This window comes from Hemitrygon akajei, unplaced genomic scaffold (genome assembly GCF_048418815.1).
Source record: "Hemitrygon akajei unplaced genomic scaffold, sHemAka1.3 Scf000060, whole genome shotgun sequence".
Lineage (NCBI taxonomy): Eukaryota > Metazoa > Chordata > Chondrichthyes > Myliobatiformes > Dasyatidae > Hemitrygon > Hemitrygon akajei.
The window spans coordinates 5,467,634-5,494,096 of NW_027331946.1; the positions used below are offsets into that span (position 1 = coordinate 5,467,634).

Genomic DNA, 26,463 nt, shown 5'->3' on the forward strand with positions numbered 1-26,463 from the left:
CCTCCTTGTTCCTAATACTCCTAGCATTGAAATAGACACATTTCAACCCCTTTAACTGGCTACAATTATGTTCTGTCCCCTGCCTGTCCTTCCTCATCAACTCAGAACTCTCAGCATCATGCCCTTGTCCTTCTACCTTAATCCGTGCACACACATTCTGATTCCCACCCCCCTGCCAAGCTAGTTTGAACCCTCCCCAACAGCTCTATCAAACCTGCCCGCCAGGATATTGGACCCCCTGGGATTCAAGTGCAACCTGTCCTTTTTGTGCAGGTCACTCCCGCCCCAAAAGAAGTCCCAATGATCCAGAAATCTGAATCCTGCCGCCTTCTCCATTCCCTCAGCCACGCATTTATCCTCCACCTCATTCTATTCCTATTCTCACTGTTGCGTGGCACAGGCAGTAATCCCGAGATTACTACCTTTGAGGTCCTGCTTTTCAACTTCCTTCCTAACTCCCTGTGGTCTTCTTTCAGGACCTCTTCCCTTTTCCTACCTATGTCTTTGGTACCAATATGTACCACGACCTCTGGCTGTTCTCCCTCCCGCTGCAGGATATCTTGGACGTGATCAGAAACATCCCGGACCCTGGCACCTGGGAGGCAAACTACCATCCGAGTTTCTTTCCTGCGTACACAAAATCACACGGCTGAACCCCTGACTATAGAGTCCCCTATTGCTACTGGCTTCCTCTTCCTTTCCCTACCCTTCTGAGCCACAGGGCCGGACTCTGTGCCAGAGGCACAGCCCCCAGGTAGGCTGTCCCCCCTCCAGCAGTACTCAAATACTAGTACTTATTGTCAAGGGGTACAGTCACAGGGGTACTCTCTAATGCCTGACTCTTCCTCTTCCCTCTCCTGACTGTGACCCATTTCTTTGTTCTCCGTGGCCCCGGAGTGACCACCTGTCTGTAACTCCTCTCTATCACCTCCTCGCTCTCCCTGACCAGACGAAGGTCATTGAGCTGCAGCCCCAGTTCCCTAACACGGTCCCTTAGGAGTTGCATCTCGATGCTCCGGGTACGGATGTGGCCGTCCACGACGCCAGGAGACTCTAGGACCTCCCACATCTGACACCGGCCACAGAAAACCGGCCTCACACACATACAACTTCCTTTTGCAATCAACAACTGCCTCACCTCGTCCCGTTACTGCCGAAGCCCGTTGAGCCCCTTTCACTCTGCTGCCTCTCACTCCGCTGCCCGCTCCCAACACTGCCCGCTGGATATGGCTGCCTTATTTTTAATCTTTGCGTTCAACAGGCTGACTTCACACGCCTGCGTAGTCTGGCCTCTCTCTTCCCCCAAGAACTCAAAATGTCTTCCCCGCTGGAAATCCTTTGGTGCTCTCCCGCTGCCTTCTTGTTCCAAATCAAAAAATCCTCTGTACCCTCTCCAGGGCCATTGAAGTCCTTTCTGGAATGAGGCGACCAGAACTGCAGGAAATACTTCAGTTGTGGCCTAACTCGAGTTTTATGAAGTTGCAACATAACTTCCTGAATTTTGAATGCAATATCTTGACTTATAAAGGCAAGCATGTCATTTGCCTTCTTCACCACCCTGTCAATTCCAGGGAGCGATGCACTTGGAGTCTAAGATCCCTCTGATCATCAACACTGTTCAGGGTATTGCATTTAATAGTGTACTGTCTCATACATTCCACCTACCGAGCTGCTAAGATGATCATCACTAACCAAATCTCACTGAGATTTCTCAGGTCCTGTTGAATTTATTGCCAACTGCACAAGTACGGGAAGGTACAGGGACAGAGAAACACTAACTTGTGGCAGCATCACAGGCAAGTACATTCAGATAACACACAGAACATAAATTATACAATTCTGTGTCATTATCAATATAGAAATACTAGTTTTATGTCATTAACAATATGTTGTGTCAATAGTCATAAATATATATTTTGTGCCATTAACAATGTATAAAATTACGTTTTTTTGTTTCAAAAGCAGCCTTGGAAATGATAAATTTATTCCCTCAGCCAAATTGTTGACAGAGTTTGAAAATAGTGGGCTCCAAGCACTGGTCCTGCAGAACCAAGCAGGGTCTGGTTATTCCTTCTCATTAAATACACAGACAACAGGAACAGGAACAGGCCCAGATCTCTCAGATCCCAAAATCTCCATCTAATGGAAACATCCTCTCCATGTCCACTTTATCCAGGCTTTTCAGCATTCGGTAGGTTTTCTTAAACGAGCACCAACCCACCCTCAACTGATCCTTAGTAAGTCAAGATATTGCATTGAAAATTCAGGAAGTTATGTTGCAACTTCATAAAACTCGAGTTAGGCCACAACTGAAGTATTTCCAAACAACTGAGACCAGACCAGAAACACTCTCTCAACACCTCATAAGCCCAAGCAGCTCGATCCCCAGATCCATTCTAACTTAGTCAAAATCTATGATAGGGTCACACAGCTGAACGTGCCACTTACCGACCCCAGAATCCTTGCTCATCGTCCCCACATCAGGGATTCCCCCACAACCAATGTCCAGCAACCTGAGATTTCTGATTCACTGTGGAAGGAGGAACATTCAGCCCCATCTACAGAAGTACTGACCTGGTCAAATCCCAAATACTGACAGTTCCATATTTCTGGAGTCTACATCCCAGGATAACAGCCCAAGCACCAATTTTCCCAGGACTCCCTTGCTGCCGGCAATATGCTGCAGTGTGTCGGCCATTCAGAGTTCAAAAATTAACACTCCTGCATCAACCTGTGGCAGAACGGGAACCTGATAATCCTCTGACTGGGCCAGATATTGGGCTGGAAAACCTGGGCGTGGGTCACCAGCAGGCAGGGATACCTTTCACATTGTCTCCAGTAGCTAAAATGAAAGCATTTTATCATTATCCGATCGTTAAATGAGATTTTGCCCAGCACAATTGGCCGTGGTTTTTCCTGTGGGCTAACAGCAATAACAGGCTTTTCATATTAAATTGAAATTAAATGCTGGAAACTCGGTACATCAGACTGGATCTGTGGAAAGAGAAACTGTGGAAGACTCAGTATCAGAACTGATGCTGCCTGAACGTTTTTCCAGCATTTTCTCTTTTTACTTTAAATGATGCACAACTATTGACTGATTGCAAGATGTTTGTGACGGCCTGAACAAAGTTGCACAAATGTAAGTCCCACATTCATTAGTTTTGTCTTCATTCCAACACAGGGTTAATACAGTCGACACAGTGAATGCTCACAACATCCTCCCCACCCCACCATCAGTCTGTTCCATCTGCTCCCGAGGCCGCTAACTCTCAATGAGAGGAAATGACCAGAGAGCGATAAAAATGTGCTCCACTCCCTGCAGATCCTGTGGGCTGTCCCTGGCAATCTGCCTCTCCAAACATGACCAAAACAGGAAATATCGGACTCAACTTTAAACGCTGAGAGACTCCGTCTGACAAAGATTAACACAGCGGCCATTTGATAACTTTGAAACTAATTTTTTTTCACAAATACTTTATTCAGAAATATTACACAATAAATTTATTTACATAGAAAAAAAAACATTTGTGATATCTGAGCCCTTATACAATAAAATAAATTATTAATTATTTCCCTCAGCAACTATTCCTGCTGGCGAGAATGTGCCAGCCGGCTCCATTCAGCCACGGACATTTCCATGCGCTGGAAGACCATCAAGTTTCGGGCTGACCAAAGAGCGTCCTTCACCGAGCTGATGGTCTGCCGGCAGCACCGGATGTTGGTCTCGGTGTGCGTCCCCGGGAACAGCCCGTAGATCAGAGAGTCCTCTGTCACGCAGCTGCTGGGGATGAACCTCGACACCGTCCCTTCCATCCTCCTCCACACCTTCTCGGCGAACCCACAGTGTGCAAAGAGTTGGATCACCGACTCCTCCTCACTGCAGTCCTCCCGTGGGCAGAGGGGTGTGGAGGCGACGTTCCGGGTGTACAGGAGGGATCGGACTGGGAGGGCCCCTCTCACCGCCAGCCAGGCAAGGTCTTGGTGCCTGTTGGTGAGGTCTGGCGATGAGGCATTTTGCCAGATGAACTGGACGGTCTGCTGTAGATGTGTCCATTTTGTCCTTCTCCCGCAGTGCCCGCAGGACATTACGTGCTGACCACTGCCTGATTGATGGCCCTGTGGTCAAAGGCGATGACCTGGAAGAACTTCTCTACGAAGGATAGGTATGGCGGCAACGACCAGCTGACAGGAGTGTTGCGCGGGAAAGGGGCCAGACCCATCCTTCGTAGCCAGGGCGACAGGTAGAACCTGGGCACATAGTGGTACTTGGTGCCCACTTACCTGGGATCCACACACAACCTGATGCAGCCACACACGAAGCTGGCCATCAGGGTGAGGGAGACATTGGGGACATTTTTGACCCCGTTGTCCAGGGACTTGTGCATGGTGGTCCATCTGACCCGCTCCATCTTGGATCTCCAGACGAATCTGCTCGGGTGATTTCTGAGCTGAAAGAGCGGGGGACTGGCCACACCTGCACCAAGTACAGCAGCCCTGAGAGCACCTCACACCTGATGACCAGGTTCCTGCCCGCTATCGATAGGGAGCGCCCTCCCCACAGTCCCAGTTTCTTTTTGACCTTGCCAGTTCCTGTTGCACGCCTCGGCCCCTCCAAACCAGATCCCCAACACCTTCACGTGATCAGACCTGATGGTGAAGTGGACGCTGGATCGGTCGGGCCAGTTGCCGAAGAGCATGGCTTCGCTCTCTGTGCGGTTGACCCTGGCCCTCAATGCCAGCTCGAACCATTCACAGATACTGATCAGCCTGCGAACTGACCTCGGATCAGAGTAGAAGACGGTGACGTCGTCCATGTACAGGGAGGTTTTGACTTGGGTCCCTCCGCTGCCTGGCAGCGTCACCCCTCTTATGCCCCCATCCCTCCTGATGGCTTCGGCAAAGGGTTCCATGCAGCACACGAACAAGACACGGGAGAGAGGGCAGCCCTGCCTGACTCCAGACCTGATGGGGAAGCTGTCTGTTTCCCACCTGTTGACCTGGACTAAAATTTGAAACTAAAATTCTCGTGGCTGTCTTTATCCTTCCTCATTCTGCATTAAATAGATCCGCTGGTAGTTCCACGTAACAAACTCAGATTTCAGGAACAACGCCGTGAGGCAAAATACGTCACAATGCAGACGACGGTAGAAGAGAGATTGTTGATAGATAATCATTGGTGCGATACAGGTTGGACAGAGGTTGAACAAGATGGTTGATATATATCATTGAGCTGGTGGGATACAGGCTGGACAAAGGTTGAACAAGATGGTTGATATATATCATTGAGCTGGTGGGATACAGGCTGGACAGAGGTTGAACAAGATGGTTGATATATATCATTGAGCTGGTGGGATACAGGCTGGACAAAGGTTGAACAAGATGGTTGATATATATCATTGAGCTGGTGGGATACAGGCTGGACAGAGGTTGAACAAGATGGTTGATATATATCATTGAGGTGGTGGGATACAGACTGGACAGAGATTGAACAAGATGGTTGATATATATCATTGAGGTGGTGGGATACAGACTGGACAGAGGTTGAACAAGATGGTTGATATATATAATTGAGGTGGTGGGATACAGGTTGGACAGAGGTTGAACGAGATGGTTGATCTACATCATCGAGGTCGTGGGGTTAGGCGACTGGACAGAGGTTGAACGAGACGGGCAGGGATTAAGCAGATGGAACGGGTGGGAGCAGGGATCAAGGATGATCACTGATGGTCCTCCAGCAATGCACAGATACTGAATTAACGGTACATACTACTATGTACTAAAATGACGAAGATAGAACAACACGAACTTTGGCATTTACTCTTCTCCCCGAACCAACTTTTATCAACACACCATGGAAATTATCCCCAGGTTCGATGTGAAGGTCTCACAACCCGGATCGACCCCGGTAGGCTTTGTCCAGGAAGCGAGGTGAGACCGCGAGTTCGGGGAAGTTACCGGGACTCACTGTCCAAATTCGTTCGGGACCGAACTCTACGGACTCTGGTCAAAGAACACTGAGGCTGTCTACAAGAAGGGTCAGAGCCGTCTCTATTTCCTGAGGAGACTGAGGTCCTTTAACATCAGCCGGACGAGACTGAGGATGTTCTACGAGGCTGTGGTGGTCAGTGCTATCATGTTTGCTGTTGTGTGCTGAGGCAGCAGGCTGAGGGTAGCAGACACCAACAGAATCAACAAACTCATTCGTAAGGCCAGTGATGTTGTTGGGGTGGAACTGGACTCTCTGGCGGTGGCGTCTGAAAAGAGGATGCTGTCCAAGTTGTATGCCATCTTGGACAATGACTCCCATCCACTCCATAACGTACTGGTTAGGCACAGGAGTACGTTCAGCCAGAGACTCATTCCACCGAGATGTAACACTGAGCGTCATAGGAAGTCATTCCTGCCTGTGGCCATCAAACTTTACAACTCCTCCCTCGGAGTGTCAGACACCGTGAGCCAATAGGCGGGCCCTGGACTTATTTCCACTTGGCATGATTAACTTATTATTATTTAATTATTTTTGGTTTTATATTGCTATATTTCTACGCTATTCTTGGTTGGTGCGGCTGTAGCGAAACCCAATTTCCCTCGGGAGCAATAAAGTATATCTGTCTGTCTGTCAATCACCGCATGGATCTTGTCAATCTCCGCTCCACTCCCGATCCGGATCCCACAGACGATCCACCGCTCCGGACCCGCTTCAACAAAGACAGCAAACAAAACTCGCTGCCCATCCCGGGACTGTGAGCATGCGCAACGTGCTTACTGCGTCATCAGAACGGGCGGGGGTCGTGGTTATTAAACTTGAACATAAATTGGACAACGATTGTATCATAAACAAAATACAGAATAAATATGGATGTTTTCAGTCAATAACAGACTTGTATGTGTTGCATTTTGCTCCTCAGATAAATTGCTATTGCAGACAGGGAGCAACCATGCTCCAAGCATCTGTCCCCACAACGCCCAGTGGGACAGCCTGCTGGCCCGAGGTGGGTCTGTTTACTCCGTTGTTTAAACCCGGACACCTCAAACGGCCACTGTGTCCCTTTGTGTCCGCTACAGATATACTGAAGCCTTCTTCAGCCTCGCCACTTCAGAGGAAATAAACCCCCCGTTCTCCCACTTCAATCATCACCCCTGCAGCTCCGCCAACTCCTTGGCGAGTAGGAGCGGTATTAAAAAAACGAGCTTGTTGGATCTTTCCCGGGAGTAAGATACACGTGGTGGGGTCTACGGAGGGAACGCCTTAATGACAAAAAGCCATATCCCCATTGGTTGGTATGCTAAATTGGCATTTGCTGTCACCAATGAGAGACAAGTAAATCTCACGTCAGTTCACGAGAGACACAGAGCACGTGCAGCATGCTTAAAATCGTCTCCACTTCAGCCCGGGAGCTCGAGGGTGACGCAGCTCCGCGAGAGGAGCAGAATTAGGCCGTTTGGCCCATCGAGTCTGCTCCGGCATTCAATCAGGCTGTGAGTCGGCTGGTGTGGTATACTGCGTCCGGTGCTCCCGGTGCGGCCCTTTATATATCGGTGAGATCCGACCCAGACTGGGAGACCGTTTCGCTGAGTACCTACGCTCGGTCCGCCAGAAAAAGCAGGATCTCCCAGTGGCCACACATTTTAATTCCACGTCCCATTCCCATTCTGATATGTCTATCCATGGCCTCCTCTACTGTCAAAATGAATCCACACTCAGGTTGGAGGAACAACACCTTATACACCGGCTGGGTAGCCTCCAACCTGATGGCATGAACATTGACTTCTCTAACTTCCGTTAATGCCCCTCCTCCCCTTCTTACCCCATCCCTGACATATTTAGTTGTTTGCCTGTTCTCCATCTCCCTCTGGTGCTCCCCCCCCACCTCCTTTCTTTCTCCTGAGGCCTCCCGTCCCATGATCCTTTCCCTCCTCCAGCTCTGTATCCCTTTTGCCAATCACCTTTCCAGCTCTTAGCTTCATCCCACCCCCTCCGGTCTTCTATCATTTCGCATTTCCCCCTCCCCCCTCTATTTTCAAATCTCTTACTATCTTTCCTTTCGGTTAGTCCTGACGAAGGGTCTCGGCCCGAAACGTCGACAGTGCTTCTCCCTATAGATGCTGCCTGGCCTGCTGTGTTCCACCAGCATTTTGTGTGTGTTGTTGTTTGAATTTCCAGCATCTGCAGATTTCCTCGTGTTTGCTCTTCAATCAGGCTGACCCTTTTTCCCCCTCCTCCACTCCACGGCCATCGTAACCTCTCAAGAACCTCTTAAATACCCCCAACCGGGCCCCCACAGCTCCCTCTGCTAATTCCACACATTCACCACACTCTGGCTACAGAAATTTCTCCGCATCTCTGTTTTAAACAGGCGCCCCTTTGCCCCGAGGCTGATTTGCCATTTTAATTGTGCGGAGATTGACCGCCTGGGTCGCTGGTTCGCCGGGAGAGTTCAGTGAAGTGGAGTGTAACTTTGAGGAGCGCAGATAGTTGGAAAATGAGTAAATGGCCGACAGTTCGGGAAGTTAACGGGACTCACAGCCCAACATCAGAGCTGCCGACTCGACACTGGCCTCAGTACTCACCGATGGGAAACTGAATTTCTGCCCGGGCGGGAGGCGAGGACCCTCACCCTGCCACTCCCGATCCCCCAGACGATCCGCTTCAACAACGAACGGAATAAAAACAAACCACCGCCCATCCAGGGCCTGTGAGCATGCGCGGGGTGATTACTGCGTCAGAGCGGAGGGTCTCCCCGGCGAGCGAATTCCAGTGACCGACCCAGCAGACTCGGTGAGGAAAAACATACACGCCCCTCATATCTCCATTAACCTACCCCCTCTCACCTCTTATCTAAAATATTTCAACCCTGGGAAAAATATACCGTCTGTCCACTCATCTATTTCTCTCGCAATCTTATAAACGTCCATCACAGTCTCGCCCCAGCCTGCGCCGCTCTGGAGAAAACAACACAAGTTTGTCCAGCCTCTCGTTATAGCTCATGCCCTCTAATCCAGGCAGTGTCCTGGTAAACCTCTTCTGCGCCCTCTCCAAAGCCCCGACATCCTTCCGAGAATGGGGGCGACCAGAACTGTATGAAACACTCCAGATGTGGTCTAACTAGTTTTATAAAACTCCAACACAAATTCCCGACTTGTGAACTCAATGTCTCGACTAATAAAGACAACCACGCCATTTGCCTTCTTAACCACCCGATCAATCAGTGCAGTCTCTTTCAGGGAGCGATGAACTTGGAGTCTAAGATCACTCTGATCATCAACACTGTTCAGGATTTTGCATTTAATAGTGTACTGTCTCATACATTCGACCTACAGAGCTGCCAAGATGATCATCACTAATCAAATCTCACTGAGATTTCTCAGGTCCTGTTGAATTTATTGCCAAGTGCACAAGTACGGGAAGGTACAGGTACAGAGAAACACTTACTTGTGGGAGCATCACAGGCAAGTACATTCAGATAACACACGGAACACAAATTGTACAATTCTCTGTCAGTAACAAGATAGAAACATTTTTACGTTCATCCTGCTAATAGGACCAGAACAACAGGGGCCGAGCGGCGGCTCATCTCAGACGGTTCGGTGTGAAGGTCTCACAACCCGGACTGACCCCGGCAGATTCTGTGAAGGAAGCGAGGCGAGGCCGCCAGTTCGAGAACGTTCATCCCCTCCCCCTTCAGGTTTCACCGACCACCTTGTTTTTCTCTTCCCCTCCCCACCCCCACCTTTTACTCTCTAGTCCTGCCGAAGGGTTTCGGCCGCTAATGTCGACTTCTTGTTCCGAATCAAAAAATCCTCTGTCCCCTCTCCAGGGCCATTGAAGTCCTTCCTGGAATGAGGCGACCAGAACTGCAGGAAATACTTCAGTTGTGGCCTAACTCGAGTTTTATGAAGTTGCAACATAACTTCCTTAGGGGTCCCAGTTTAAGGATAAATGGGAAGCCTTTTAGGACCGAGATGAGGAAAAACTTTTTCACACAGAGAGTGGTGAATCTGTGGAATTCTCTGCCACAGGAAACAGTTGAGGCCGGTTCATTGGCTATATTTAAGAGCAAGTTAGATATGGCCCTTGTGGCTAAGGGGATCAGGGGGTGTGGAGAGAAAGCAGGTACAGGGTTCTGAGTTGGATGATCAGCCATGATCATACTGAATGGCGGTGCAGGACAAGTTCCCTGAGCAGGCTGTCCAGCTCATCGCCAGACCTCACCAACAGGCACCAAGACCTCGCCTGGTTGGCGGTGAGAGGGGCCCAGGACGTGCGCCCAGGACGTCGTCTCCACACCCTTCTGCCCACGGGAGGACTGCAGTGAGGAGGAGTCGGTGACCCACCTCTTTGCACACTGTGGGTTCGCGGAGAAGGTGTGGAGGAGGATGGAAGGGACAGTGAGGGATGCACTCAAACTTGGTGCAGACACCGCAAAGGCCCATTGGGGAAGGACCACAGTTTAAGGTTCATCACCCGCGGGAGTGGGAGGGGTCGGGTGGGGAGGAGAATACCCCTCATCAGCGGTGTGGATAGATGAGTCAACATGGTGCCCCAGGAGTGGCTGGAAATGTACAGACCGTAAAGGAATGAGAGTCAATGCCTGGATGTTTATCGTTAATAATTATGGTGAACTACATATACCTGTCTGGACACGCCCCCCCTGCTGACTGCTCCTGTGGCTCCTCCCACTGACCGTGGCTCCTCCCATGGACCCCAGTATAAAGGCGATTGGAGACACCGCCCCGGCCTCAGTCTCCAGGATGTAGTGTGGTGGTCAATTGCTGCTTGTTCTTTCTTCCAGCCAATAAAAGCCTATATCTCGCCTCACGTCTCAGAGAGTTATTGATGGTGCATCAATAATTTTATTTTATTGTAAATAAGTCCTTAATCTTTGTCTAACGTTTGAGAGTCAATGAATGTTTTATCGTAAACATCCTTAATTTGAATGGGAACAGAGAGTCAACACATATTTGATTGTAAATAACTTTACCTATTGTATAAGGGCTCAGATGTAACGAATGTTTTTTTCTATGTAAATAAATTTATTGTGTAATATTTCTGAATAAAGTATTTCTGAAAAAAAAATTAGTTTCAAAGTTATCAAATGGCCGCTGTGTTAATCTTTGTCAGACGGAGACTCCCAGTATTTAAAGTTGAGTCCGATATTTCCTGTTTTGGTCATGTTTGGAGAGGCAAATTCCCTGTTGCCAGGGACAGCCAGGATCTGCAGGGAGTGGTGAACATTTTTATCGCTCTCCGGTCACTTCCCCTCATTGAGAGTTAGTGGCCTCCAGAGCAGATGGAACAGACTGATAGTGGGGTGGGGAGGATGTTGTGAGCATTCACTGTGTCGACTGTATTAACCCTGTGTTGGAATGAAGACAAAACTAATGAATGTGGGACTTACATTTGTGCAACTTTGTTCAGGCCGTCACGAACATCTTGCAATCAGTCAATAGTTGTGCATCATTTAAAGTAAAAAGAGAAAATGCTGGAAAAACGATCAGGCAGCATCAGTTCTGATACTGAGTCTCCCACAGTTTCTCTTTCCACAGATCCAGTCTGATGTACCGAGTTTCCAGCATTTAATTTCAATTTAATATGAAAAGCCTGTTATTGCTGTTAGCCCACAGGAAAAACCACGGCCAATTGTGCTGGGCAAAATCTCATTTAACGATCGGATAATGATAAAATGCTTTCATTTTAGCTGCTGGAGACAATGTGAAACGTATCCCTGCCTGCTGGTGACCCCCACCCAGGTTTTCCAGCCCAATATCTGGTCCAGTCAGAGGATTATCAGGTTCCCGTTCTGCCACAGGTTGATGCAGGAGTGTGAGCTTTTGAACTCTGAATGGTCTACACACTGCAGCATGTTGCCGGCAGCAAGGGAGTCCTGGGAAAATTGGTGCTTGGGCTGTTATCCTGGGATGCAGACTCCGGGAATATGGAACTGTCAGTATTTGGGATTTGACCAGGTCAGTACTGCTGTAGCTGGGGCTGAATGTTCCTCCTCCCACAATGAATCAGAAGTCTCAGGTTGCTGGACATTGGTTGTGGGGGAATCCCTGATGTGGGGACGATGAGTGAGGATTCTGGGGTCGGTTTAGCTTGGTCACAGAATTTGACCAAGTTAAAGTGGATCTGGGGATCGAGCTGCTTGGGCTCATGAGGTGTTGAGAGAGTGTTTCTGGAGTTCCGTTGGAAGCATTCAGTGCTAATCTGAGGAGAGAATGAGTTCCTATACCATGGAGAGGAGGTCATTCAATGTTTGCAGCAGTAGAATTGGACCCAGGGATTCAGTGTTCAAACAGCGTTTGGACATTTTCCCTCCCTGTCACCTCTCTGTTAGTCAATGGTCCTGGGCCTGTGCTCAATGGAGTTCAGAAGGACAGTGGGGGTGGGGGTGGTGCTTGTTTAAGGAAACCTACTGAATGCTGAACAGCCTGGATACAGTGGACATAGAGAGGATCTTTCCTTTAGACGGAGAGTCTGGGATCTGAGAGATCTGGGCCTGTTCCTGTTCCTGTTGTCTGTGCATTTAATGAGAAATGAATAACCAGACACTGCTTGGGTCTGCAGGATTTCCCAGTGAGTGTTGAAAGGACCTGTGCTGGGAGCCCAGTTTTTCTGAAACTGTGTCAACAATTTGGCTGAGGGACCAAATTCAACATTTCCAAGGCTGCTTTTGAAAAACAAAATGCAATTTTATACATTGTTAATGACACAAAACATATATTTATGACTATTGACACAACAGATTGTTAATGACATAAAACTTGTATTTCTATATTGATAAAGACACAGAATTGTGCTCTGTGTGTTATCTGAATGTACTTGCCTGTGATGCCGCCACAAGTCAGTGTTTCTCTGTCCCTGTACCTTCCCGTACTTGTGCACTTGGCAATAAATTCAACAGGACCTGAGAAATCTCAGTGAGATTTGATTAGTGATGATCATCTTGGCAGCTCGGTAGGTCGAATGTATGAGACAGTACACTGTTAAATGCAAAACCCTGAACAGTGTCGATGATCAGAGGGATCTTAGACTCCAAGTGCATCGCTCCCTGGAATTGGCAGGGTGGTGAAGAAGGCAAATGACATGCTTGCCTTTATAAGTCAAGTTATTGCATTCAAAATTCAGGGAACATAGGTGAGCGTCAGGGTGACGAAGCTCCGCGAGAGGGCACGCGTGGGGCAGTGGGCGGGGCGGTGAGCTGGAGCGTGCGGTAGATGGGGAGACTGTAGAGTCAGTAACAGGGAACGGGGAGCGCGTCCCTCGGTCCCGTACCGCGCTGGCCAGCTCACCGAATGAGTCATGGTCGATCCGCAACCTGCTGGGGTACAACATTAACGCACAAATCTCCATGTATATACTTAATCAATGTATGGTTTCTTTTGAGTTCCACAATATAATTAATAGGCAGAAGTTACATTGGCTTACACTAATTAAACTGTCAGAATTTTTCTAATCAACACCACAAATGCATAACTGGAATACTCGGCCCTCCGAGACTGCTGCTGATCTGATTTAAACTTTCGTTACGCATTCCCCCATGTTCATATCGGTAACACTTCAGACCCCCGCTCTTTATGAAGAAACTGGGCTTTGAATGGAATCACAGGCTTGACATTCCCTGGTCAGTGAGTGGGAAGGGTTCGCAACTCCCGCGATTAACACCGGCACAAAAAAAAATAGGAGAGTGAGAGAGGGAGTGAGGGGAGAGGAGGAGTGGAAGCTGTTGCTGCTATTCACTACATGATGCCCTGTCCACAGTCAATCCTTCCACAGTCTCTGTGAATACTACATCTACCTTAATATCATCTCCTTCATCATCTGACCCAACACGCTGCTACCCATCCAAAAATGACTGAGTTTAAACCGACTCCAGCAGCTCCAGCAGTCCTGGCTGCAAGGACATTCGTTTATCTCAAGTACAGATATAACCCGTGCCTTTGGTACAGGGTCAAATGGGAACATTGCGAAACCTATTTCTGCTTAATCACAGATTCATAGGTTCTGACAATTTATTGGCAGACGTATACTTGATGACGCCAGGCTATGTAAATGTAAATTATTGGTTGGCATTTGCTAGTTCGGACTGAATGAAATGTGGTGCCGGGACATTTGGCTTCAAGAGGGTTTGCTCTTAGCAGAGGCTTGCACGACGATACACTCGAGGGCAAGTATATCATTGCAGCTCGCAAAAGACAGAGGGGTCAATGACATGTTGCTGGAGTTCATGATAATTCCACATTTCTGCAATCACTACAGCAGGAAACAACTGTGGCGTCTTATAAAGGGAGGATATTCTCAACACATTTTGGGATGATTGTGACGTAACACAGACAAGCAAGGAAACATCAGGAGTGACAAGTTTGAAATGAGAAAACAATATGAGGGATGTGTGTGGCTTCACGGAGCTGATGCTGACAGCACATTTGCAGATCTGGAGTGATTGCAACTGGCGTAAATGGCACTTCGAAGTTTAGTCAGTCTCACTCCAGCTATTTCCTACCTTCCCTTGTACAAGTATGTAATGTCTAAAGGACCAGTGTTTGGGTAAATGAGACTCACCAGACTTTCTGCTGACTGAATCAATGGGAACTCTGAGTCAGAAGGGTTCTCTCCAGTTGATGCTCTCAGTCCTCCAGCTGGTTCACTTGTCGCTGTTCCCTCATCTTCAGTTGTGGTTTGCTTCCAGTTGTGGGCTTTTCTTCCAATAAATCTCTCACCGCAGGTCTAACTTTAACCAGAGAGATAATGAAGTATGTTACTAACACAAACGAGAACAAAACATTAACCTGACATTTAAATCTTGAACACATATGTCATGATCCGAGTGACGAAATCTGGAACTGCCCCTCATACTTTCCAAAGCCTGACATGGGACACAAAGGAACACACACAAAATGCTGGAGGAACTCATCAGGCCAGGCAGCATCTGTCCGTCGACTCTACTCTCTTCTGTAGACGCTGCCTGGCCTGATGAGTTCCTCCAGCTTGGATTTCCAGCATCTGAAGATTTTCTCTTGTCTATGATAGGATACAAAGAAGTCATCGTTCAGTCATGGTATAAGATACGTCACAATACATAGGAGTAGAATTAGGTGATTCGGTCATTCTAGTCTGCTCCATAATCAATCATGGAGGAATATTTTCCTAACACCGTATTCTTGATTCCCTGCTATAGCACGCAACCTATTTAGCAATCCAGAACATGAATATACCCAACGACAGTCTCCACCACCCTTTGTGGTAACAAATTCCACAGATCAACCAACCTGAAGTGATGTCTCTCATCTCAGTTTTAAAGTGAAGCTCCTTCATTCTGAGGCGGCACTCTCAGACCCCAGACTCTCCGTCTAATCAAGACACCCTCTCCACTCCCACTGCATCCAGACTGCTTGCTATTCAGTCGGTGTAAATAATCACTCCCACCCTAATTTCACCCCCCACCACCAACCCCCAACCCTCTGAACTCCACTGAACACAGGCCCAGGGCCATCAAATGCTCCTCGTGCATAATGCTTATCATTCCTCGGATTATTCTTGCGAACCTTTTCAGCAACAACTGTACTGAATACATTTCCTGGAAAAACAGGACAATTGGTACCAGGATAATGTACTGGGAAAAGCTGTGGTGTCTTTACTCTTCTATCAACTCTCACAAGACGAGCGCTGCTACACTGGTCCATTCGCAGAGGATTTAAAATGTTCCAGGGTGAATGTAATAAAGAGAGACTGGAATCACTGGAAACGCTGAGCAGGTAAGGAACAACTGTGGGGAGAGGGGAAATGTAAGCGATTCGGTTTCCTGACCTTTCCTCAGAATGGATTCAAACATCATCCAGCTTTTAGTGGAAAATCTTGGGTTGTTCCCCATGGAGCGGTAGGGACTGAGGGAAGATCTGATAGAGGTTTATAAGATTATGAAAGACAGAAATAGAGTAGACAGGGAGTGTCTTTGCACCGGTTGGAAATGTCTAATAACAGAGGGCTTGCAAGGAAGGTGTGAGGGAGTAGATGCAAAGGAAATGTGAGGGGAAGTTGTTTTACTCAGAGAGGTGTGGATGCTTGGAATGCGCTGTCTGTTATGGTGGTGGAAGCAAATACATTGGAGGCTTTTAAGGGACGTTTAGATAGGCACATGGGTCTGAGGAAGATTGAGAGGATATGGACAATGTGTAGGTAGGAGTCATTAGTTTTGTTTGGGGGGGGGTTGATTTACTTTTCAGCTGGTTCGGCACACCATTGTGGCCGAAGGGCCTGTTCCTGTGATGTACTGTTGCATGTTCTGATCTATCTTCAGCATCTTGAGTTTCTGTTTCACTCCCACTGGCAGATAGACAGGTGACAGTGAGGGGGGATTTAGGGGACAATTAGTACCAGGATAATGTATTTGGAAAAGCTTTGGTTTCGTTACTCTTCTATCAACTCTCACAAAACGAGCGCTGGTACACTGGTCCATTCGCAGGAGATTTAACATTTTCCAGGGTGAATGCAATAAAGAGAAACTGGAATCACTAGAAACGCTCTGCAGGTAAGGAACAGCTGTGGGGAGAGGAAAAATGTTCGCGATTCGGTTTCCTGACCTTTCGTCAGAATGGATTCAAACATCTCCCAGCTTTTTAGTGGAAAATCTTGGGTTGTTCTCCATGGAGCGGTGAGGACTGAGGGAAGATCAGATAGAGGTTCATAAGAGAATGAAAAATATTGGCAGAGTAGACAGGGAGTATCTTCTCTCTGTTTGGAAATGTCTAATAGCAGAGGCCATGCAATGAAGGTGTGAGGGAGTAAATGCAATGGAAATGTGAGGGTAACTTGTTTCACTCAGAGATGTGGATGCCTGGAATGCGCTGTCTGTTATGGCGGTGGAAGCAAATACACTGGAGGCTTTTAAGTGACGTTTAGGTCGGCACATGGTTGTGAGGAAGATTGAGCGCAAATGGACATTTTGTAGGAAGGAGTCATTCGTTGTTTTTTGAGGGGGGGTTGATTTACTTTTCAGCTGGTTTGGCACACCATTGTGGCTGAAGGGCCTGTCCCTGTGATGTACTGTTGCATGTTCTGATCTATCTTCAGCATCTTGAGTTTCTGTTTCACTCCCACTGGCAGATAGACAGGTGACAGTGAGGGGGGATTTCCAAATGTGAATTGAATTCTGAAACCCCGGTCTATTTCTACTGGTGCAAACACACAAAACAGCGTATTTAATCACAGCCTCTCCCTGTGAGGGATGGAAAGGGAACTAATTCTCTGCTTTGCTTCCGAAGGAACTTCAGAGCCAAACATCTGAGCACAGAACAGAAATACTCGCTCAACATCTCTTAAACCCGGACAACTTGACCCCCGACTCATTTAATCTGGGTCAAAACATGTGTGGTATCCCAGGATCCAACCTCAGAGGGTCACAGCCCGCACCGAGAGCCTCGCACATCTTTTCCACATCTCACACTGAGAGATTCACGCTACCAATATCCAGCCCCCGGAGACGTCTGCTTCATTGCGGAAGGAGGAACATCCAGCCGCTTCTGTAAAAGCACCAACGTAGACCGAAGCCCAAACACTGACAGACCCATATCCCTGGAGCCCCCATCTCAAGATTGTATCTCAAACACCAACTCTCCCAGGGCTCTTTGCTGCCGGTAATATGCGACAGTGTCTCAGCTAATCCCAGTTCAAAAATTTACACTCCCACACCAAGCCATGACAGAACTGTGGCCTAATTATCCTTTGTCTGGACGGGGATCAGCCGGGAGACATGGGCATTGGGTCAAAAAGGGGTGCTGATACATTTCAACTTGTCTGCCCAGTTACATTGAGCACATCTGTGTTAAAGTGCCGGGGACTGAGCTGGGAGAACCCCTAAGATATGTTAAAGTGTTAAATACCTTCAATGTATTTAAGTAAACTACTTAAGAACTTTTTAAAAGCTATTTATTAATGCTTTTTGAGAGGGTGATTTTAGATGCATATCATATTTTTACTGAGTTAAGTATTGTATGTAATTAGTTTTGCTACAATAAGTGTGTGGGACATTGGAAAAAATGTTGAATTTCCCCATGGGGATGAATAAAGTATCTATCTATCTATCTATCTATCTATCTATCTATCTATCTATCTATCTATCTATCTATCTATCTATCTATCTATCTATCATTTGTTCATTATTTCATTGTTGAGTGCGGTGTAGCCCAGATCAATTAGCAGCCACTTTTTCCGTCGCGTAACAGGAACAAAATGTTTTAAATATAAAATTGAAAATATACCACTGGAAACTCAGAACAGGAGATTTTTTTCTGTTCTTGTTGTGATGCAGAAACGATGACTGACTGCAGGATGTTTGACACCCAGAACAGAATCGCATAAATACAATCCCTACAATCTTCTTCATTCCCTCCCGCACAGGAAATGCTCAAAGCATCCTCGTATCTGAGGCCACTCTCTCTCTCCGCTGAGAGTCAGCAACCAGAGAGCGATAAACACGTTCAACACTCTGGTGAGCTGTTGCCCTGGTGACGGAGGAAGTGGCTCGCAAAGATAACCGAGCGGGGAAATAACAAACTCAGTGTGACACGTTCTCGGTTTCTTTGTGATAAAGATGAACTGAACATTCAGCCATTTTGTAATGGTGATACTAAAATTTCCAGCGGTTGTTTTTACCCCTTGGAGGTGCATTCAGTAAATCTCATGGTAGTTCCAGCTCTGCAGAGCTCTCAGCAGTGCAGAATCTGGTCCAACATGAAAACACATTGTCGGATACGACCCGTCTGCAATAAATGTGGATTATGTGTAGAAGTTTCAATTTAGATTCACAGAGCCGTTAGAGCACAGACACAGGACTGTTCGCCCATCCAGTGCGTGCCATGTTCGATCTGGTCCTATCCCCCTGCACACAGACCACAGCCCTCGATACCTCCCTCACCCATGTACCTACCCAAACATCTCTCAAATACTACAATCGAACTTTCATCTCTCACTTCCGCTGGGAGCTGGTTTCGCATTCGCACCACCCTCTGAGTGAAGTAGTTCCCCCTCAGATTCCCCATAAATGTGTCACTTTTCGCCCTAAATCCATGATCTTACCCAAACGGAGGGGGAAATGCCTACCTGCATTCACTCTATTTATACCATCATGGATTTCTATATCTCAAGCGGGGGTTCCCAACCTGGGGTCCATGGACCCTTGCTTTAATTGGAGGGGAAAATGGCATAGAAAATTTGGAACCCTGCTAGGATAACCCCTCATTCCCCTGTATTCCAGGTAGTCAAGTTCTAAACCGTTCAACCTATCACTACAATTGTTTTCTGAAACACCAACAATGTCCGTGTAATTTTCCCTGCACTCTTTCACGCTTATCGACATGTTTCCTCTCAGTAGCCGACCGGAACTGCACACAATTCTGCATATTTGGATTCACAGTGTCTTTTACAACTTTAGCATTAATACCGCAACCCGTCTTCTTAATAGCCTGCGTTATAAAGGTCTATATGCCCAAAACTCTCTTTACGTCTCTGCTGCTGCCTTAAAGGAATTGTGGATCTGTAACATCCACGCCGGGACAATCAGGCTCAAAACAGTTATTTACCCCAAGCAGTAAGCCTGATTAACACCTCAACTCACTAACCCACCCTCCGCACCCCACCCACTGCTGGTTTAACATTTCTTGACAGTTCTAGCCACCCCACCCCTGTGCCTAAAATAACTTTATGAACCGACAATCAATATCAGTCTCCGTACGTCCAGGCTCTCCTGTGCCTAACGTCACTTTATGGACATGGAATCAATGTCAGTCTCATATGTACAGACTTTCCCGTGCCTAACGTCACTTTATGGACATAGAAACAATCTCCGTCTCATATGTCCAGACACTCCTGTGCCTAACGTCACTTTATGGACATACAATCAATGTCACAGACCAGAGAATTGTGCAGTATTGCAAAGGGAGAATGGCTGAATCAAAAAATGCAATGAAGTAGAAGGCCGTATTAACAACAGCAAAGAAATGCATAAGAAAATTAAGGAAATTACTGGAATTAAGAAAACCTCCTCTACAAGATGCCTAGAATCAGCAGACGGATTCATCCTAACGGATAAAGTATGTGAGAGGTGGATTCAGTATGTAGAGCAGCTTTTTGAGATAACAGACGGGAACCCCCATGTATTAAACACCCTCATTCTGGCCCACTTATTACCAAAGAAGAAATAACTAAAGCAATGAAAATTATGAAACAAGTAAAGCCACTGGACCTGATGGAATTTCACTGGAAATGATACAAGCCCCAGAAGATCTGGGCATAGATATTCATTTTGAAGAGTTTAATCTTCAATCATCTCCCTCTGCTTCTTGTTCTCGATCCCGGTGTGAATCCACCTCGCCAGCTCCCCGTGAATCCCACGTGACCGAACCTTCCCGATCAGCTGCCATGCGGGATCTTGTTACAGACTTTACCAAAGTTCAGATGAACAACATCACTGCCCAACTTCACCCAACTCCCTAGTTCATACTTAAATCATCTCCAAAATACTTGACTGATATGATGTCCTATTGGGCAGTGTAGACGGTGATTTCCCTGTAACCAATGCCCAAACGCCCGGGATTTCAGCTTCACTGCAGACTGAGAAAATTCCGATCCCAGCTGTCGAATTACCAACCTGGACTGCAGCCCGTATACTGATACAGTTCCATATCCTCAGAGTCACCCATACAAAGACGCTTTGGTACCGGCGATTTGCCGTGAAATTCCTGTCATTTTCTATTCACAAACTAAGGTGGAATTGGAACCTAATGACCCTCTGCCGGGGCCGGTGCTCAGGCTGGTTCTCCGGTCTGTATAGAGGATGCGGATACACTTCAGCCTGACCCCAGCAGCTAAACCGAGCACATTTGATCACAATCTCCCTACTGTGTGGGATCTTGCCCAGCGCAGCTGGCTGCCATGTTTCCAGCAGTGTAGCAGGAACAAAATGTAAAATTATAAAGTAGAAAATGCTGGGAACTCAGTACATCAGACTACATCTCTGAAAGGACAAATGGTGGAAGACCAAGTTCCAGAACTGAGACCGTCCGAGATGCTGCCGATCTGCTGAGCGTCTCCAGTATTTTCTCCTCCTCACTTTAAATTTCCTGCTACTGTAGTATTTTCTCCCTCTTCATTCTACACTGAGAGGCGGTGACCACAGAGCGATACAAAGTGCAACACTTGCTGCAGCTCTGACGGGCCGTTACCCTGGAAACAGAGGAAGTGGCTCACTGAAAATAACCGAAAAAGGAAACAACAAACTCAACATCAGAAGCTATGATTAACACTGCAGCCATTTTGTAACGCTGAAACTAAAATTGAAATGGCTGCTTTTACCCTGCCACGTGTTGTTTAAAATTAAACCTCTGGTAGTCCTAACTAACAAAAAAAAAAAAATCCTGGAAAAGATTCAAAACAAAACTTCACAATGAAGGCAAAGTTTGAAAGAGAGATTGCTGAAAATTATCATTGCAGTAATGGGATACAGGCTGGACAGAGGTTAAACAAGATGGTTGATATATATCATTGAGGTGTTTGGATGCAGGCTGGACAGAGGTTGAACAAGATGGTTGATATATATCATTGAGGTGGTGGGATACAGTCTGGACAGAGGTTGAACAAGATGGTTGATATATATCATTGAGGTGGTGGGATACAGACTGGACAAAGGTTGAACAAGATGGTTGATATATATCATTGAGGTGATGGGATACAGACTGGACAGAGGTTGAACAAGATGGTTGATATATATCATTGAAGTGTTTGGATGCAGGCTGGACAGAGGTTGAACAAGATGGTTGATATATATCATTGAGGTGATGGGATACAGACTGGACAGAGGTTGAACAAGATGGTTGATATATATCATTGAGGTGTTTGGATACAGACTGGACAGAGGTTGAACAAGATGGTTGATATATATCTCATTGAGGTGTTTGGATGCAGGCTGGACAGAGGTTGAACAAGATGGTTGATATATATCATTGAGGTGTTGGGATACAGTCTGGACAGAGGTTGAACAAGATGGTTGATATATATCATTGAGGTGTTTGGATGCAGGCTGGACAGAGATAGAACAAGATGGTTGATATATATCATTGAGGTGGTGGGATACAGTCTGGACAGAGGTTGAACAAGATGGTTGATATATATCATTGAGGTGGTGGGATACAGACTGGACAAAGGTTGAACAAGATGGTTGATATATATCATTGAGGTGTTGGGATGCAGGCTGGACAGAGGTTGAACAAGATGGTTGATATATATCATTGAGGTGATGGGATACAGACTGGACAGAGGTTGAACAAGATGGTTGATATATATCATTGAGGTGTTTGGATGCAGGCTGGACAGAGGTTGAACAAGATGGTTGATATATATCATTGAGGTGATGGGATACAGACTGGACAGAGGTTGAACAAGATGGTTGATATATATCATTGAGGTGTTTGGATACAGACTGGACAGAGGTTGAACAAGATGGTTGATATATATCTCATTGAGGTGTTTGGATGCAGGCTGGACAGAGGTTGAACAAGATGGTTGATATATATCATTGAGGTGTTGGGATACAGTCTGGACAGAGGTTGAACAAGATGGTTGATATATATCATTGAGGTGTTTGGATGCAGGCTGGACAGAGATTGAACAAGATGGTTGATATATATCATTGAGGTGGTGGGATACAGTCTGGACAGAGGTTGAACAAGATGGTTGATATATATCATTGAGGTGGTGGGATACAGACTGGACAAAGGTTGAACAAGATGGTTGATATATATCATTGAGGTGTTGGGATGCAGGCTGGACAGAGGTTGAACAAGATGGTTGATATATATCATTGAGGTGGTGGGATACAGACTGGACAAAGGTTGAACAAGATGGTTGATATATATCATTGAGGTGTTGGGATGCAGGCTGGACAGAGGTTGAACAAGATGGTTGATATATATCATTGAGGTGGTGGGATACAGGCTGGACAGAGGTTGATCAAGATGGTTGATATATATATCACTGAGTTGGTGGGACAGAGGCTGGACAGAGGTTGAACCAGATGGGCGATGCTGATGAAGGGCAATCTCTGATGGTCCTCCAGCAATACGCAGATCCTGAAATAATAGTACGCACTAGTAGACAACAGATCTACTAGAACAAACAAGCCAGAACAAACAATAAGAATTTTAGTATGTGCCCTTTTCTACTCGACACGCTTTATCAATGCACCGCAGAAAGTATCCCATCCCGATACTTCACATCTTCATACGGCTACTGCTCTTCCTTTAACTGAATGAAATAGCGGAGAACTGTGGACACAGCTGAGCACATCATAGAAACCAACCTCCCCTCCATGGACTCTGTCTATTCTTCCCACTGCCTCAGTAAAGCAGGCCGTGTAGTCAAAGATCCCCACAACCCTGGACATTCTCACTTCTCACCCTGCCATCGGGGCGAAGATAAAATAGAATAGAAACATGCCACCGGGCTCAAGGATGGTGTCCATTCTGCTGTTAGAAGCGAACAGCGTGATGAGTGGACTCTTGACCTCAGTCTAAATCGATGTGACCTTGCACCACATATCTACCTGCACTACACTTTCTCTGTAACCAGAATGATTTGTTTTACCTCAATGTACTGCTGCAATGTATCGATCTGTGTGGAGAATACCGGAGACACGATTTTCACGCAATCTCTGTACATGGAAAACAAAATAAAGATTCCCCATTTCAATCGTGTGGAAATATTAGACAGCTTTGGTTGCTCCCTTGGAAATTCCGGAGGGAGTGTACACATTTCCGAGAAACGCAGATAAATGAACAAGACTCAATTCTCGCATTAATTCTCGCATTAATTCTCGCCAGATATCGGAAAACACTGTCAGCATTTCGGCAATTTGTGGTAATGGAAAGAAGATGGAAATAAACTTCCCAGTCCCCCGAGAGGACGTGAGAGATCTGGATCTCACTGTCCTGTCTGAACGGGGAAAGATGGAACTACTCATACACGTGGAGCAGTGACCCGAGGGTGCGATTACTCTGTTTAACCCTCGTGTCTGCAAGAACACAACAGGCCGAACGGCCGCTTCCAATGTGCTGGAGATATGTAAAACAATTATCGACTCCAGGCGTCGATCCAGTTGAAGTTTGGGTCCGGTACCGGGACGGGTGATGGAGGTAAAGTTCACCAGGTACATCTTAATGGATGGGTTCAGTCTCGGCATCACCACCTCATCCTGCTCCTGGGACCAGAACACCAGGGGCTGAGCGGCGGCTCATCTCAGGTGGTTCGGTGTGAAGGTCCCATAACCCGGACCGACCACGACAGGTTGTATCCAGGAAGCGGGACGAGGCCGCCAGTTCGGGGAAGTTGACGGAACTCTCTGCCCAACATCAGGTTCCCCTCCTCCGGGATCGGCTTCAGTACTCACCGATGGGAAATTGTCGGTCGCGTTCACCCCTAGTGACCGGCCTCAATACTGACCGATGAGAACTTGATCAATTTGTCCCGCAGACAGTGATCGGTCCACCGGCTTCCCGCCGACGATCCGCTTCAACAGAGAACGGAAAGAAAACCACCACACATCCGGAGACTGTGTGAGCGGGGGCGGGGCCTCGGAAGCGAAAAGCGCAGATGCAGCTGATCTGCGTTTGAAATAGGAACGAGAAGTGGATCAGGCGATGGGTGGAGGGTCTCCCGTCCGAACCGCTGACTCCGCTCCTCGCCCATCTCACACTGCCCGACCTACCTGCCGCATTTTACACATTATTTCATATTTACGCCAGCTACATTGTTAATTTTTCCCTTTGTATCTTCCCCGTCCCCATCTCTCCACCTCCCGGTTCTCAGAGTTACGGGTTCGATTTCCATCCCGGTCCGACACACAATTCCCACCCGAAGAGGAAATGTGCAGGATTCATTGAAACGACTTCTATGTTTATAAACACTAATTTCTATTCACATTCCTCTTGAGCCTCACTGGACAGGAACACTGAAACATCAAGTGAGAAACAGCAGGAGGCCATTCAGCCCCTCAAACCATCAACAAGATGGCGGCTGTTCTCCCATCTCAGCCACATGTTTCTCCCCGATCCTCATTTCCTCGATCCCTTCGGTCTCCACACATCTGCCGGCCTCTGTTTTATGTGAAGACGATCACTGAGAGTTCATCGTCCTCCAGGAATCAGTCTGGTTAATCTCTATAACAAATACTCTCTAACCTCTTCGATAATCCTCCATGGAATTAAATATCTTCTGTAGCCCCGTGTTGCCCCAACCACTCACCTCACACCCCTGTCACTATTTCCACCTTCCCATCTCCCCCTCACCTGCATCCACCTCTCACTCCCCAGCTCTTGCCCCATCCCCACCCCTCACCTCTTTTCTCTGACTATTTCCCGTCCACTCTCAGTCCAGAGGGAGGGTCTCGGCCCGAAATGTTGACGGTCCATTTCCCTCCACAGATGCTGCCCGACCCACTGAGTTCCTCCAGCAGTTTGTTCTTTGGTTTGTATAACCCGTGTTAGTGTGGGGATCGGGATTTTACACCATATTCCAGGTACAATCCCTCAACAAAGCACAAATAATTGTCACTTTGCCCGACCCACTGAGTTCCTCCAGCAGTTTGTTCTTTGGTCTGTATAACCCATGTTAGTACGGGGAGCGGGATTTTACACCATATTCCAGGTACAATCTCAACAAAGCCCAAATAATTACTTCAAACACGAGAAAGCCCGCAGATGCTGGAAATGCAAAGCAACGCACACAAAATGCAGGGGGAATTCAGCACAACAGGCAGTATCTATGGAGAAGAGTAAACAGTCGACATTTTGGACCACCGGCCTTTTTTCATTCCCGAGGAGGAGGGGAAGAGATCTGAATAAAAAGATCGGGGAGGAGACAGAGGCGAGCTGGGAGGTGATAGGTGAAGTCAAGTGTTGGGCAGGTCAAGGGCTGGAGAATATAGAATTGGAGCATTGTCAATACGAGAAAGGGAAATAAGGGATCCAGGGGGAAGTGATAGGCTGGTGAGCAGAAATGAAAGTTCAGAGTGGGGAATAGAGGAGTGGGTGGGGGGATTTGTTTACTGGAAGGAGAATTCAATATCCATACAATCAGGTTGGAGGGTACCCAGATGGAATATATCCTGCTCCTCCACCCTCTGGGTGGTCTCATTCTGGCACAAGAGAAGGCCATCGGTCGAGACCTCTGAATGGGAATCCGAATTAAAATGTCTGACCACTGCGGAGTCCCCCTTGTGGCAGATGATACAGAGATGCACGACAAAACCCTCTCCCAGTTTACGGCGGGTCTTACCAATGTAAAGGAAGCCGCATCGGGAGCACCGGACGCAATAGACGACCCCAGTAGGTACGTAGGTGAAGTGTTGGCTCACCTGGAAGGACTGTTTTGTGTCTGAAAGGAGGTGAGGGAGGGGGTGTACGGGTAGG

At 47.2% G+C, this 26,463-nt stretch overlaps 1 protein-coding gene across 1 annotated transcript in view; it reads right to left on the reverse strand.

Annotated features, from left to right (window-relative positions):
- The window catches only part of LOC140721733 (NACHT, LRR and PYD domains-containing protein 3-like), a 943,069-nt gene extending 918,512 nt beyond the window's left edge, over positions 1-24,557 (reverse strand). Inside the window, exons 1-3 of the mRNA XM_073036528.1 lie at positions 24,444-24,557; positions 23,642-23,708; positions 14,570-14,738 (exon numbers count right to left, since the gene is read on the reverse strand). The gene's annotated coding sequence lies outside the window, so the exon portion shown is untranslated. The remainder of the gene's footprint in view (positions 1-14,569; positions 14,739-23,641; positions 23,709-24,443) is intronic.
- Positions 24,558-26,463: the final 1,906 nt, after the last annotated feature.